The 12,860-nt window shown below is 35.5% G+C and overlaps 1 protein-coding gene across 2 annotated transcripts in view; it reads right to left on the bottom strand.

The window, feature by feature from the left end:
* Nucleotides 1-12,284, bottom strand: part of zdhhc7 (zinc finger DHHC-type palmitoyltransferase 7) — an 85,625-nt gene extending 73,341 nt beyond the window's left edge. For both annotated transcript variants that reach the window (XM_028809855.2, XM_028809856.2), the window contains exons 1-2: nt 11,766-12,284; nt 563-653 (exon numbers count right to left, since the gene is read on the bottom strand). The gene's annotated coding sequence lies outside the window, so the exon portion shown is untranslated. The remainder of the gene's footprint in view (nt 1-562; nt 654-11,765) is intronic.
* Nucleotides 12,285-12,860: the final 576 nt, after the last annotated feature.

The following is a 12,860-nucleotide window of genomic DNA, read 5'->3' as shown; positions in this document are numbered from 1 at the left end:
AATCCCAATTTGTAAATATTGATAAAAAGAAATCAAAGTTAGATATCCTTTATATACTTTTCCAGTGAATTTACATTCTAGGTGTACGATTTCCCTGCATAGTCTCACATCTAAGCTAGAAATATTCAATGTGACTAATATGAAAAAATATTGTAATGTAAATTATATCTCTACCAGGAAGGCACTTAATGATTCTTGTGTTTGAAAAATGGGTACAGGCTCCTTTAAAATGAGTTAAAAGCCTGCACAGGGACAAACCAATCTAGAATTACATTTCAGAGAAGAGGACATATTGATTTTACAGCACAAAAAAGGTAACACAAATGGATACGATGACTGCTGCATTGTTTTTACAAAATATTTTTAAAACCTCAGAGAAACCATTATATATGATATAAAAAAAGATTTTTTTTTCAATTTCAATATCAACAAAGCAACCAGGAACTTAGAATTAAATAAACAGTCATTTATTTGAAATTGCTTGTGCCTTTAACAATATACATGCAGTATGCCAAATACAAGAAATGGTGTTCTTCATTCATTATAATGTAAAGCAACCTACCTTTACAAAATCAAAGTTTTATTGACATTGTGTTTTTTTTTCTGGCATGAGAGCTGACAAGGTCTGGAGATCTGCATTCACAACCAACTATCTAAAAAGCAAAGGAAGAAATCATTAAAAGATAAAAGCACACCAATATCTAATCTATCCCTAGAGAAAGAGACACAATAAATACTAAGATTACTGCATCTGGCATCTCTTCTCTCTGCCATCCACACCAGGTGTATTCAAAATGACTACATGTGAATAGTCTAGCACAAATGACAGCGTAATTTCTTCTCAGTGTTGCTACTTATAAGCTACCGATGCTAAAATAAATTTACACTTATACTAAATGCAAACACATATCAGCCGCAAAATAGAAAAAAATTCATCATTAAAAGGTAATGTTCACACAAAGGCATTAAATGTAAACATTAAAATTACTTTTGATTTTTACGATTAACTAATATCTTGTTAGGGCAGCATGGTGGCGCATTGGTAGCACTGCTGCCTCGCATTAAGGATATCTGGGTTCGCTTCCTGGGTCCTCCCTGCGTGGAGTTTGTATGTTCTCCCCATGTCAGCATGGGTTTCCTCTGGGTGCTCAGGTTTCCTCCCACAGTCCAAAGACATGCAGGTTAGGTGCATTGGCGATCCTAAATTGTCCCTAGTGTGTGCCTGTTGGGGGTGTGTGTGCCCTGCGGTGGGCTGGAGCCCTGCCCTAGGATTTCTTCCTGCCTTGCGCCCGGTGTTGGCTGGGATTGGCTCCAGCAGACCCCCCCCCCGTGACCCTGTGTTAGGATATAGCGGGTTGGAAAATGACTGACTGACTAATATCTTGTTATTAAAACAAGAAAAAAATTGTCAAAGCAACATTATTTTAAACACTGTATGAGGGATATGTATAACTCACTATAGATTAATGCTTTCTCTTTGAATACTTTCGTTGCAATATTGTTTTTGAAATTTTTTTGTTTTTTTTAAACTCGCCAGTCTTTGTCCTTTCTTTTTTCCTTATTGAGCTCTAATTAGTTCAGTTCTCTGGGATAAAAAAAAAAAAAAACCTTACACACAGTTTTACTTCCCAATAATATGCTTTTAAAAATCAGAACATGGCATATTCTAATTGTTCAGTTTGTGTATCACTTTGGCTGTACATGAAGAGTAATGTTTTGTTGTATTATACTAAATAGTTTCAATATATACTGTGCCTAACACTTATGTCCGTAATATTTTTTGTTTGCAGCACTCATTGACTATGATGTACAGGAAAGCTGCTTACTAAATACAAATAGTAGATATCCGAGACTTTCAGTAATAGTAAATGGGTAAATATGTGGATGTTGTATTATTCAAAGTTCTACTATACCTGTAGAAAGGAACAAAAAAAATGTAATTTGGAAGTTAAATCAATATGCAGTCGGAGTTAACCCTTGAGTCTTAAATCCTAGTAATGCAAAACCTCTGGGGAGCAAAGGATTTTCAACCAAGTATCAGAAATGAACATTTTATTTCCAGTTAATTTGTCCAATTACTTTTGAGCCCCTGAAATGAAGGGATTGTGTTAAAATGCTTTAGTTGCCTCACATTTTTATGCAATCATTTTGTTCACCCCACTGAATTAAAGCTGAAAGTCTGCACTTCAACTGCATCAGTTTCATTAAAATCATTGTGGTAATGTACAGAACCAAAATTAGAAAAAAGTTGTCTGTCCAAATATTTATGGACCTAACTGTATCCATATAGCAACATGTTCTAGCATTGCTTATAGACACTAGAGGCCAAAGCATTTTGTAATTACATATAAAACTGTACTCCTTCAGAAGAGGTAAGTATCAAATCAGATGAGATGCTGTGGTCGTATAGCACCTCTAAAGGCTTTTGAGACATAAAGAAGTGTGCAGTGTAAAAGAAGCACTACAACTCTCAATTGTCCTGGAGTTAGGACTGAGAGATGTGGCTTTAAAAAAAAAACAAAAAAAAAAAAAAAACTCAATTATTTTATATTTATGGGAGCTATTTTTACTTTACTATTTATTCAACTATTTTAAACTCACCAAAAAAACAACACAAAATGAAAAGGCTGTCCTCATTTTGCAAACTGAAAATACAACTGCATCCTTCCTAGAAATACAAAAACTTATATTCTCATTGTCAATGACAAAACTTAACTGACGAAGAAGGCAGCTAGAGAGGAGTCTGGAAATACTTCTGCTTTCTGGCACATGGGGACAGAAAATCACAAGATACAAGATTTGCAAGTGAGTCAATGCAAAAAATATTTCAAGGGGTTTCTTATTTCTAAATTATGAAACATTGTTAAGTATAAGAGATGTAAACTGTTGTGTTTGAAGTAGGGATGAGTTTATTTTGTTCTAGAATTTAAAAGTTTTTGTAGCCAGTTAAACATTTCATGCATCAAGACAGGGGTCTGCAATTATTTTTATCTGTACTTTTCATTCAGGAGCAACTCTCTTTGGCACTAGAGCTCTGTTGCTCTCTTGATTTTTAAACCCTTACCACAAGCTCTGCTGTCATAGCACATTACTTTATTACCTTCAATTTTACAGTTATTTTTCATCACATTTACTATAGAATTTAAAGTACTATAATTTATCAATGCTCAGTTGCATAAACAGTGGCACTACTCCTTCATATGCTCATATACTTCCAGATGTGCTTCACAGCATGCATTCAGTATGTCGTGGCTCATTTGCAGCACAACAAAAGGATGTCTCACTGAAAAGCATGGTGACACGTTGGCATTTCTTTCGAAACAATTTGGAAGTTACAAAGACACTGTAGTTTATTTACACAAAAAAATGCAATGTGTACTGTTTGCATTTATGCAAAGCCTGTAAGTATGTTAGCGGTCTGTTGTTTGTAGGTTACTTTTCTGAACAATTGTTTACAAAAGACCACATCTATGTTCATTTTACTTGAATGTTTGTTTAATGTTTTTATGAAAATTATGCTGAATGGCCGGGATGGACTGGTGTCCCATCTGGGATGGACACTGTTCCTCTGCCTGGCTGGGAGGCCAACATAATGGGTAGTCAGAGGCAAGGTGCTTCCTGTCTCAGCCAGAAGGTGGGCATGCTATGCCAAAATGGATGGAGTGGCATCCTGATAGGGATCGACAGAAGACCCTTGTCCAGTCAGTAGGCCACAGTGGTGGATGGACTTAGGGGAAATAGCCTTCCAAGACTGCATGCAACCCCTGTGCACTGGGTGGCAAAATTCCTGGGAAGCCCTGCTAGGGATCACTGGTACCACCCACCAGGGAGAGCTGCAGGGAATGACTGTCCCTGCTTTGTGGGGCTTTCGCCTGACCCAGAAGTGCTTCCTCCATGAAGAGATTTGACATTGGAAGTACTCCCGGGTCCTGCATAAAAGAAGCTGCCTCACATTCACTTGGAGAGTCTGAGTCAGGAAGAAGAGGACAAATCTTGCCTGGAGGAGAGTGGAGGAAAATAAAGAGACAAGGATTTGTAAGTGTGGTTGTACTATTTGAAGGAAGAAAGGAAGGAGGAAGAAACCTATACAAAGTATTTTTGTTGATAAAAAGGTTGGTTTTTAAACACAAGACTGTAGTTGGTGTAATTGTGTTTGAGATTTGGGGGAATGCCTCCTAATGGCCACTATGCTGTTTACAAAAGGTTGCAGTTTTTGTTCAATTAACATTTAATGACATTTGTAACATTTCATTGTAATACCTCAGTAACTGTTTTTTTTTTTTTACATTTATAAAAACAAGTAACTGTTAATCATATTTTAACTTATTTTTTTATTATTTACAGAACTTTACTATTACCTTTTACAAAAGATTACACTATAATTATTTGTGTTTCATAACTAAAATTTCTATTATTTGTTTTCATCAATGTTATGATTTTACAGAATTCTAATTTACTTAAATTTTTATTTACTGAGAGACATTATATACTGTATTGGGTATTGAATTTCAATACTTTTTTTAGTATCATATCGAAAGTTTTTAATTTTTGTATCGTGACAATCTGGGTGCAAAAAAAAAAAAAAAAAAAAAAAAAAAAAAAAGAAAAGAAAATGTCTTTCTGTACAGACTTTTCAGTAATTTTTTTTTTGTAATTTGTTTTTACATTTACAGCTTTCATTCCTCTTCCCTGTGGCCTCCACATTCCTTACAGGAACCTTTCCATAAATTTTTTGCAGGTTTTTTTTTTTTTTGTACGTTTTCTTTTTTTTGCAGCCCTCATTGCTCATCCTTGTACCTAAGACATGCTTTAGCCATAGGTGACTTTTTTCTTAACAGATTAGCTTGCAGAGCACCTCACCAGGCTTCTTTCCTCTGCTTTAAGTACTGGTCTCCACCTGTAAAGGAGTCTCTTCCTCCAAGTGCACTCTGGTAGCCCTCCATCCACCCACTAAAGACCGCTTGCTTATTCTTCTTCTCATCATAGATTAGCCACCATTTCAAGATAATAAGGTGTGATGGTCAGCTATGGCGTTTTCTTCCCCCAGCCCAAGACAAGGCAAGCTTGGCTCTTAATAAAATACATAACTGTGAGTGCACCTAGTGTGGTCCATGCTGAAGCAGGGTGAAGAATACTCTGGAGCTATTGGTTGGGGAAATGCTTTAACTTCATCCCAGGCTTTATCGCACCGGTTCCATTCTGCTGTTTCTATTTTAAGTGCTGAAATAAACTGGATGTGCTGCTACTTTTAACTAATATAGTCTTTTTGCAAACATTGTATTTTACTTTAGTTTGTTTGACACCTCATGTTTCATATCTTAACAAATTGCAGACAACTGACTTACTGTTACAGCCACTCTTTGGAACAAGCACATTCTTTAACAGAAGTGCCACTTGTCATATTTTTCATATTAATATTGTAATGCCCCTTCCCAGATGCTTGGAACAAAGACACACTGAATGTTCACTATGCAGAAATCAAACAGGTTTACAACAAAAACACTCAAAAAGTAATGCAATCAGTAATTATTTACAACCCTCTGATTGTTACGGCCACAGGAGAAGTGGTCTCCTAAGTCCTTATGAAAATAACATCAATATTGCACTTAAAATAGAAAAGTACAAAGATAAATTTTTTGTGACCATTATTTCGTATGATTCCATTTCATCAAAGAAAAATCACCAAAACACGGGATAACAGTGTCTTAAGTTCCTTGATGACCACTGATAAGACAGTTAAAAAGCTAGCTCAGATCATAAGATGCACTACTGTATTATGACAGCACTTTGAGTCTTCTAAACAACTATGGTTACTACACTACAAAAAATACACTACCACAACAGTATAATTGCATGTTCTACTCCAACTGGTTATGCTACCATCTTGTTCATAGTAGTCTTTTAAGTAAACAAATCCAAGAATTCAAATTCTCAGTACCTCAAAAAAGTTAAATATTTATTTAAAAAAGAAATAATGGAAAAAGTAAAGGAGTAAATTCATAGCAAACCACTTAGTGTTATGACTCAATAATGATGTCATGTCATTCATTATATGGGAAAATGAAAAAAATATGAACAAACCTTAAAATAGTTTATATAAATTGCTGATTTGGAATGAAATGTGGTATATGGCATATAGATTATTCTGGTACCTACAATTTTCTAGGTATATTTGAGATGCTATGTACCACTTCTGTGGGTATGAATGGGGCTCCTCAGTGATGCACCTCTGTCATAGTTATTTAAAAAATAAGGTGAAGTATTCTTAAGCATTTTCCAGAAACTAATGAGTCAACTAGAGCTATTTTGGCCAGTATTAAGGAATGCTTTGAGTGCATACATTGGTGCTCATATTTTGTGAGTATCATGTCAGTAACATTACACTTTTTATAAGAACACTATATCCCTGAACATTGCCACTACAGGTTTAATTGTCAGATCACTTTATACAACATTGCCATTGTACAGATCACTACTGCTTATGATGAATTCACTGTTGCATATGATTTTAGTCTTGCCGCTGGAATAGTAGAGAAGAAAAAAACACTGTTTCAACTATAACTTACTATTAAAAAAAATTATGATTTATGAATAATCACTTCTTTGTGTTACTGCACCAGGTGCAACTATATTACACTTAAAGTACTAATGTAAATATTTTGCCTACATTTGGAAACTCAGTAAGAGAATGTAGCTATTAACAAAGCAATTAACAAAGAGATATTGTACGAGGCTCGAAGTCCGTCATCGTCTTGCTTAGAAGCCGCTGAAAAAAGTTGATACAGTTGGCTGAGCTATGTACTTCTTTTCCAGGTCTTGAAAATAGGCCACATTTTTTTCTCTCTTATCTGGATGCATTTTATTCAAATGATCTTGTAGCCTAGAAGGCTTCATCGCTTCATTCGAAAATGTTTTTTGACAAAGAAGGCACATAGGCGAAGATGGATTTGTGGGATTTTCAACAAATCCGTATTTAGTATATTCCGCACTGTATTGCCATCTTTTCTTTTTGCTTCCGACATGGTTTTGTCTTTACAAATACGTGAGTAAAGTGTCAAGCTTAAAAAACTAACGATTGCACGCGAAAACGCTAATGAAAATAAAAAGTATTACGCCCTCTTATATAGGATTAAAATACAGCACGCACCGACAGGAATAAGACAAACATGCACAAACTCGTTTACCTCATTTGACGGAATTCGTACTGAGCAAGTTAAAATGGTAACCCTCATTTTTATCAAAAATAAAAAATATAGAAAATAAAAAATATCCAATTAAAAAATGTCAAAATTTTAGTATAAATAAAAAATTGGTTTAGGGGTTAAGGCTAGGGCTAAGATTAATTTTTTATTTATACGAAAATTTCGACTTTTTAATTCGATATTTTTTATTTTCTATATTTTTTATTTTCGATAAAAACGACCGGAATCAGTTAGAACAAGTATCGATGATCCGGCCGCTTGATACAGGATTGCACAAATCGCGCTGTTTAATAAAAACTTGTTAAAACTTGATTGCTCATGGGCTACCTACGAAAGCCATGATAAATTATTTATATTTATACAATCAAACAGGACAGGAATAAGAACAAAATAATCGATGTAGTATAGTAGGTAGGTTTTGATTTTAGTTTACAATTTTAAAATAGTAGAAAAAAAAAAACACAAATCAGCCATCGCCCCCCTAAACCGCTTCAACACCCCCCAATTTTCTCTGGGCCCTTTAACGCCCCCCTGTAGGCCTCCAGCGCCCACAAGGGGGCGTTATCGCCCACTTTGAGAAAGACTGTTCTAGAGCATGCCAGTTTTGTTTTCAACATTTTTCCACATTTCATTTGATGTTCACTTTAATCTTTTATTCTGTTAAAAAGGTAAACTGAAGTAGCTCTAAAATTATTCAGACTTGCTTCCAAAAGTGACGTCATGACCTCAAAAGAGTGTCATTTCGCTAAAATGTGCCAGAAACTTGCTCAAGAACACAAAGGCTTAAAGCAAACTGTCAAGCAAATTTGTCAGTTTAAAAAACCTTTTTAAAATTTCAAAACTGCAGATAAAGGATTGTGGACTTGGGAGTAATTCACATTTCCAATATATTTGAAGAGCAAAAATGTATTAACATTTTAGGATAAATACAAAATCAATAATTACAGTTAAAATAAAAAAGGGACTGGGCGGGGTGTCTAAAGACAGACAGAGACAGTAAGGGACAGATGTCTGATGCAAGTGCTGCAAATGCCGTGGCGGGGGAGATGCCAGCAAGCAGTATGTGCTTTGTCTCCAAGAAGGCCATTATTAAAGGGTACCTGTATGGGGAAGATAAAGAGTTGCACCCTGTCTTATCCTTAGGGCTTTTCCTTTTTAAGGCAAATGAAGGGATGTCACAGGGATACCAGGGGCTGCTAGTGGGAGTTCTAGCCTATGGTTCTGGATCAGAATTCACCCAAAAATAAGATTTAAAAGGTAACAACAGGCTATTAGCCCTTTGAGTCCTGTGCCAGGGGAGGTTGGTTCTATGGCGGTGGGCAGGAATTGGTGAGAGAGAGAGAGAGAGAGAGGGATGCAAAAACTGAGTATTTTGGTGTACTATTGTGACCAAGTAGGTGAGACACTCCAGCAGAAAGACAAGACTGTTAGTTAAGCCCTGGGAGCACCAGGTTTTAATTGTTTTACAATTGCTTGCTTGTTCTTTACATTCTCCCTGTAGTCATCCCTAATATGATTTTGTTTTTATAGGTATAATTTATGATGGTACTTTTGAGCACAAAACCAAACAATAACCATGGATGGAGGTCAGCCTCCCTAAGATCCAATTCATACACACACTTGAACTCACTCCTATTAGGACATTGTAGCACTGCAAATTAAAAATTTGAGGGGGGGGGGGGGGTGGGTTTGAAAAGAATCCTTGAAAGAAGCCTCTTTTTTTTTTTTTTTTAGGAAAAAAGGTCGGATTTTAGAGAAATTTACACGATCCACTTAATATTTCATAAAGCACTTTAATATAACACACCATTACAAGGCATTTTATTAAGCACAGAACAATATAACAATATAAAGTAATAAGAATACAAGTGCAGTTATTTAACAAAGCAGTACCTTTAAGCTATTTAGAAAATATGTAAGTCTAGTCTTGCCTCCAATATAAATGTTTTTAAAAAGGTTAAATTAGTAAAACCCACCTTCTTATATCGTGCATGCATGCTTTTGTTGAATACACTACTTTTCTCAACATGGTTATAAAATAAACCTGTGATAAGGCCAATCAAAATTATAATACAAAGACATTTTGAAAGACTGAAATACAGAAAAATGTCATTACACAATTTCCTATTCTTTGCATGCTCTTACAAAATGGACATAACTCATGGCTTTCTTCTGACTGACCTAAATACTGTACTACCTGGTTTTGTTTGGTTTATGTTCGAATTAAAAAAAAAAACAAAAAAAATTCTGTAGTCAGATCTTCCCTTAATAGTTAAATATATTCTCTAAATGCCAGAAAGCATTAATTTTCAAAACCAAAGTCAGTATAAAAGTATGTCACTGCCAAAAAATCCTAATGATTGCTTTCTAATTATTATTTCCAAACATTTACATTACAAGATGCATTAGGCCTCTTAAAGCTGATTAAGATTATTTGATGTGCTAATGATGTAGTGTAGAAAAATCAGGACGAGGTTATCACTAGATAGTCTAATTCCATCCTAGATAACTCCAGATACTTTGAGAGTATTTGGGACGATCGTAAATCCAGTTCTATATAATAAATAAGAAAATATCTTTGCCATGTAAGGTTTTAATTTAGAAAATTCCCACATGATATGCACTAACAAGAACTGACACTTTGCCAAAACATAAACTCTGACCAAATATATCATTTTATTAATTTCTGAATATTAAAATAAAAGTTTTACATAGGTCGCTACGATGTTGAGAAACAAACCAGAATATCTATTATTGTTTTGTATTAATAAAAAATCCAAAATTGTTTATGCCTAAACCAAAAAATCTAATTTTAGCATTCATGACTGCACAATTTGGTACTGATATTAATCTAAAAGATGAATACTGTACTATAACTTTGTTACACAAGTACATTTTAAAATTTTAAATATAAACATAGCCCACAGCAAAGGAAGATAAAAAACCGACATGCTGAAGATAATGCTGCATTAAGAAGTACTTCCTGCACATCTGACCAGTAAAGAGAGTACACAATATGGATAGGATAATAAAACATTAATTACTACACTGAACCAACGATTGCTGGAATCAATATCACACCTGTACTCAAAACCTTAAACCACTGTGACAAGCAAAGCTATTTTGCTACACTTTAATAAACAGCATTTATAATAGGCCATCTTCAAAAACAAATTTTCACAGTTCAGTTACTTTAATACTTGCTTAAATGCATATACAGTACTGCAAAAAATAAATAATCAAAGACTACCAATTCAACAACCATGTTGCGGGAAGATGGAAATAGTTGTCAACAACCACAATGTTTTCAAGTTCTTCATTAATGTAAAAGGTGTCGGTTACAGCATCTTACATGTTATATGGTATAATTTACATGCAGGATGCCAAACAGTAGCCTAAATATATTGTTAGAGATGCTGCTGTTCTGGAATGTTATTGCAAACATTAAACAAACAGTTTTAGAAGACTGTCTTGCTGCCACAGTTGGAGAATCAAACTGGAGCCACTGAATATTGTTTAAATATTTTTGCTCAAAGTTAACATGCTTTACAAAATGCCAAACTATGAAACACAGGCATTATGTTCATTCATTCGTGAGAATTATTTTTCGAAGTGGTAAAGAATTAATTATGAAAATGTAATCCTGCATTTGAACTGTACAACTGCTTACAGTTTTAAATAAGGAAAAATTCATGGACCGACGTGAACTGATTTAGGTATCTGAAGTCAACTTCTGGTGTACGTTATTAAATATAATATTGCAAGTACCTAAATTACGGCATACATTTAATCGTTGCTACAAAAACAATTAGAACCACAATTGTGGTGGTTTGAGATTATGCTTACTGATCACATAGTAAGTTTAAAATCACTTAGAAAGTTTACAGCTTCTTCCAAGTCTCCATGGTCATGCTGTAACACACAGGGTATCATCTCTGTCTGATAATCAACCTTTACTCCACTCAATGTTATCTGTCAAAAGCATGCACACTACAGATTATCAAAACGGCCCGCATGAATTCTTCTATGTGAAAATATGTTCCCTATTTAGGGCTAGGCTCCCACCTCCCCGTTCTTCCCCAGGATGAAATAACCAGCGTGTTCGATTGTCTTGTATATACTTTAAGACAATAAATCTCTAAATCGTCTTTCTCGTTACCCTTTTGTTGTCACTGCTAGATACCGAAATGTCCGATAAAGATCGACAGGTCCATTTTGTCAATGAACTGCTTGTTAACTCAAGAAACGTGAAGAAAACGCAAACAGTCAGGCCAAGAAAGGGTCAAATCAAAGCCGCCAGACCCCGCGCGGAACAGGAGACGTTGTAGTGTTAGGAAAACGCTCGTTTTTACTTTTTCTTTTATTTAAAATATTTTAAAAATGCCGTCCACTGTTTTCAGCGAAGAAACCGCTTACCCCAAGCATGTCAACCCAGTGGACATAATTATAGGGTACCCGTAACTAATGTCAGAAGCAATGACATGTGTAGCTAAGCCTCTTTATTTTTCACCTAATTTTAGTTTCGTCAAAAGCTAACCGTTTACTGCATTTGATCTCACTTACCGTGAAATTCCACAGTTCGCTTTCTTCTATGGGTCGTTTACCTGTAAAACAGAATGAAATTCTCTTCGTTTCATTGCAGACCTCTCCCCCCCCTCCCTACTCCTAAACCAGGCTCTCTCACAATACCGAAAGAGACCACTTCCGGGGTTCCCTTCGGCTCTTCCCGGAACCCATCGGAAAAAAAGTCGCTTATTGTCGACTATTTTCGGCAAGTCTCGGCATAGGCAACGAACCTTCGTCAAGGAGACGAGTGTTTTTTAACGCAAACGAAAGGGGGCTAACCGCAAAAAGATGATCTATCAAAAGCCACGATGTGCCGAAATCTGTCAGTCTGTTTCACCATCCGAAAACGAAAGCACGAGACTTGCAACCTTTTTCTGAAAGGCAATAGGACATTTTTCTTCGAGACTCGCCTAAACATTAATAATAATACTTTTTTTGTTTATATAGCGGCTTCACCATCTCAGAACTCTTCACACTATGGCAGGGGTGTCGAACTCCGGGCCTGGAGGGCCGCAGTGGCTGCAGGTTTTCATTGTAACCCATTTCCTAATCAGTGCCCAGTTTTCACTGCTAATTAACCTCTTTTCCATTTATTTTAATAGCCTTGTTTTTAAGGATTAAGTCCCCTTAATTTATTCTTTTCTTCACTAAATGACAGCCAAACAGAAATGAGAAGTGAAACGAGCCAATAGATGACCAGCTAAACTGGGATTTCAAACTCCAACCAATTTCTTAATGAGAAGCCGATTCTTGCTGTTAATTAAACCCATTATTTAATTCAATGGCTTGTTGCTGTTCTCATTCTGCCACAGCAGACATTTCCAAAACTGTTTATTTTCTGTTTTTTTCTAAGAACACCATCAAGATGTTTTGGTGACCTGAGAGATCAACCTTACCGAGACCTTCACCTTTCTTTATTTTCAGATATTGTGTGATGGGCACAGGTGAGCTGGTCATGTGGCAGCTCGTTTTGTGTCTTATTATTGTTTGTCTGCTAATTAAGGAAAAAGAGACAAACAACGGGCCTGAATTAAGTCAATTAAAATTAAATCAAAAGAAGTTAATTAGCAGCAAAAACTGGTCACTAATGAA

Source organism: Erpetoichthys calabaricus, chromosome 9 (genome assembly GCF_900747795.2).
Source record: "Erpetoichthys calabaricus chromosome 9, fErpCal1.3, whole genome shotgun sequence".
Lineage (NCBI taxonomy): Eukaryota > Metazoa > Chordata > Cladistia > Polypteriformes > Polypteridae > Erpetoichthys > Erpetoichthys calabaricus.
The sequence above is the reverse complement of the archived record's forward strand: the minus strand, read 5'-3'. Positions and strand labels throughout refer to the sequence as shown.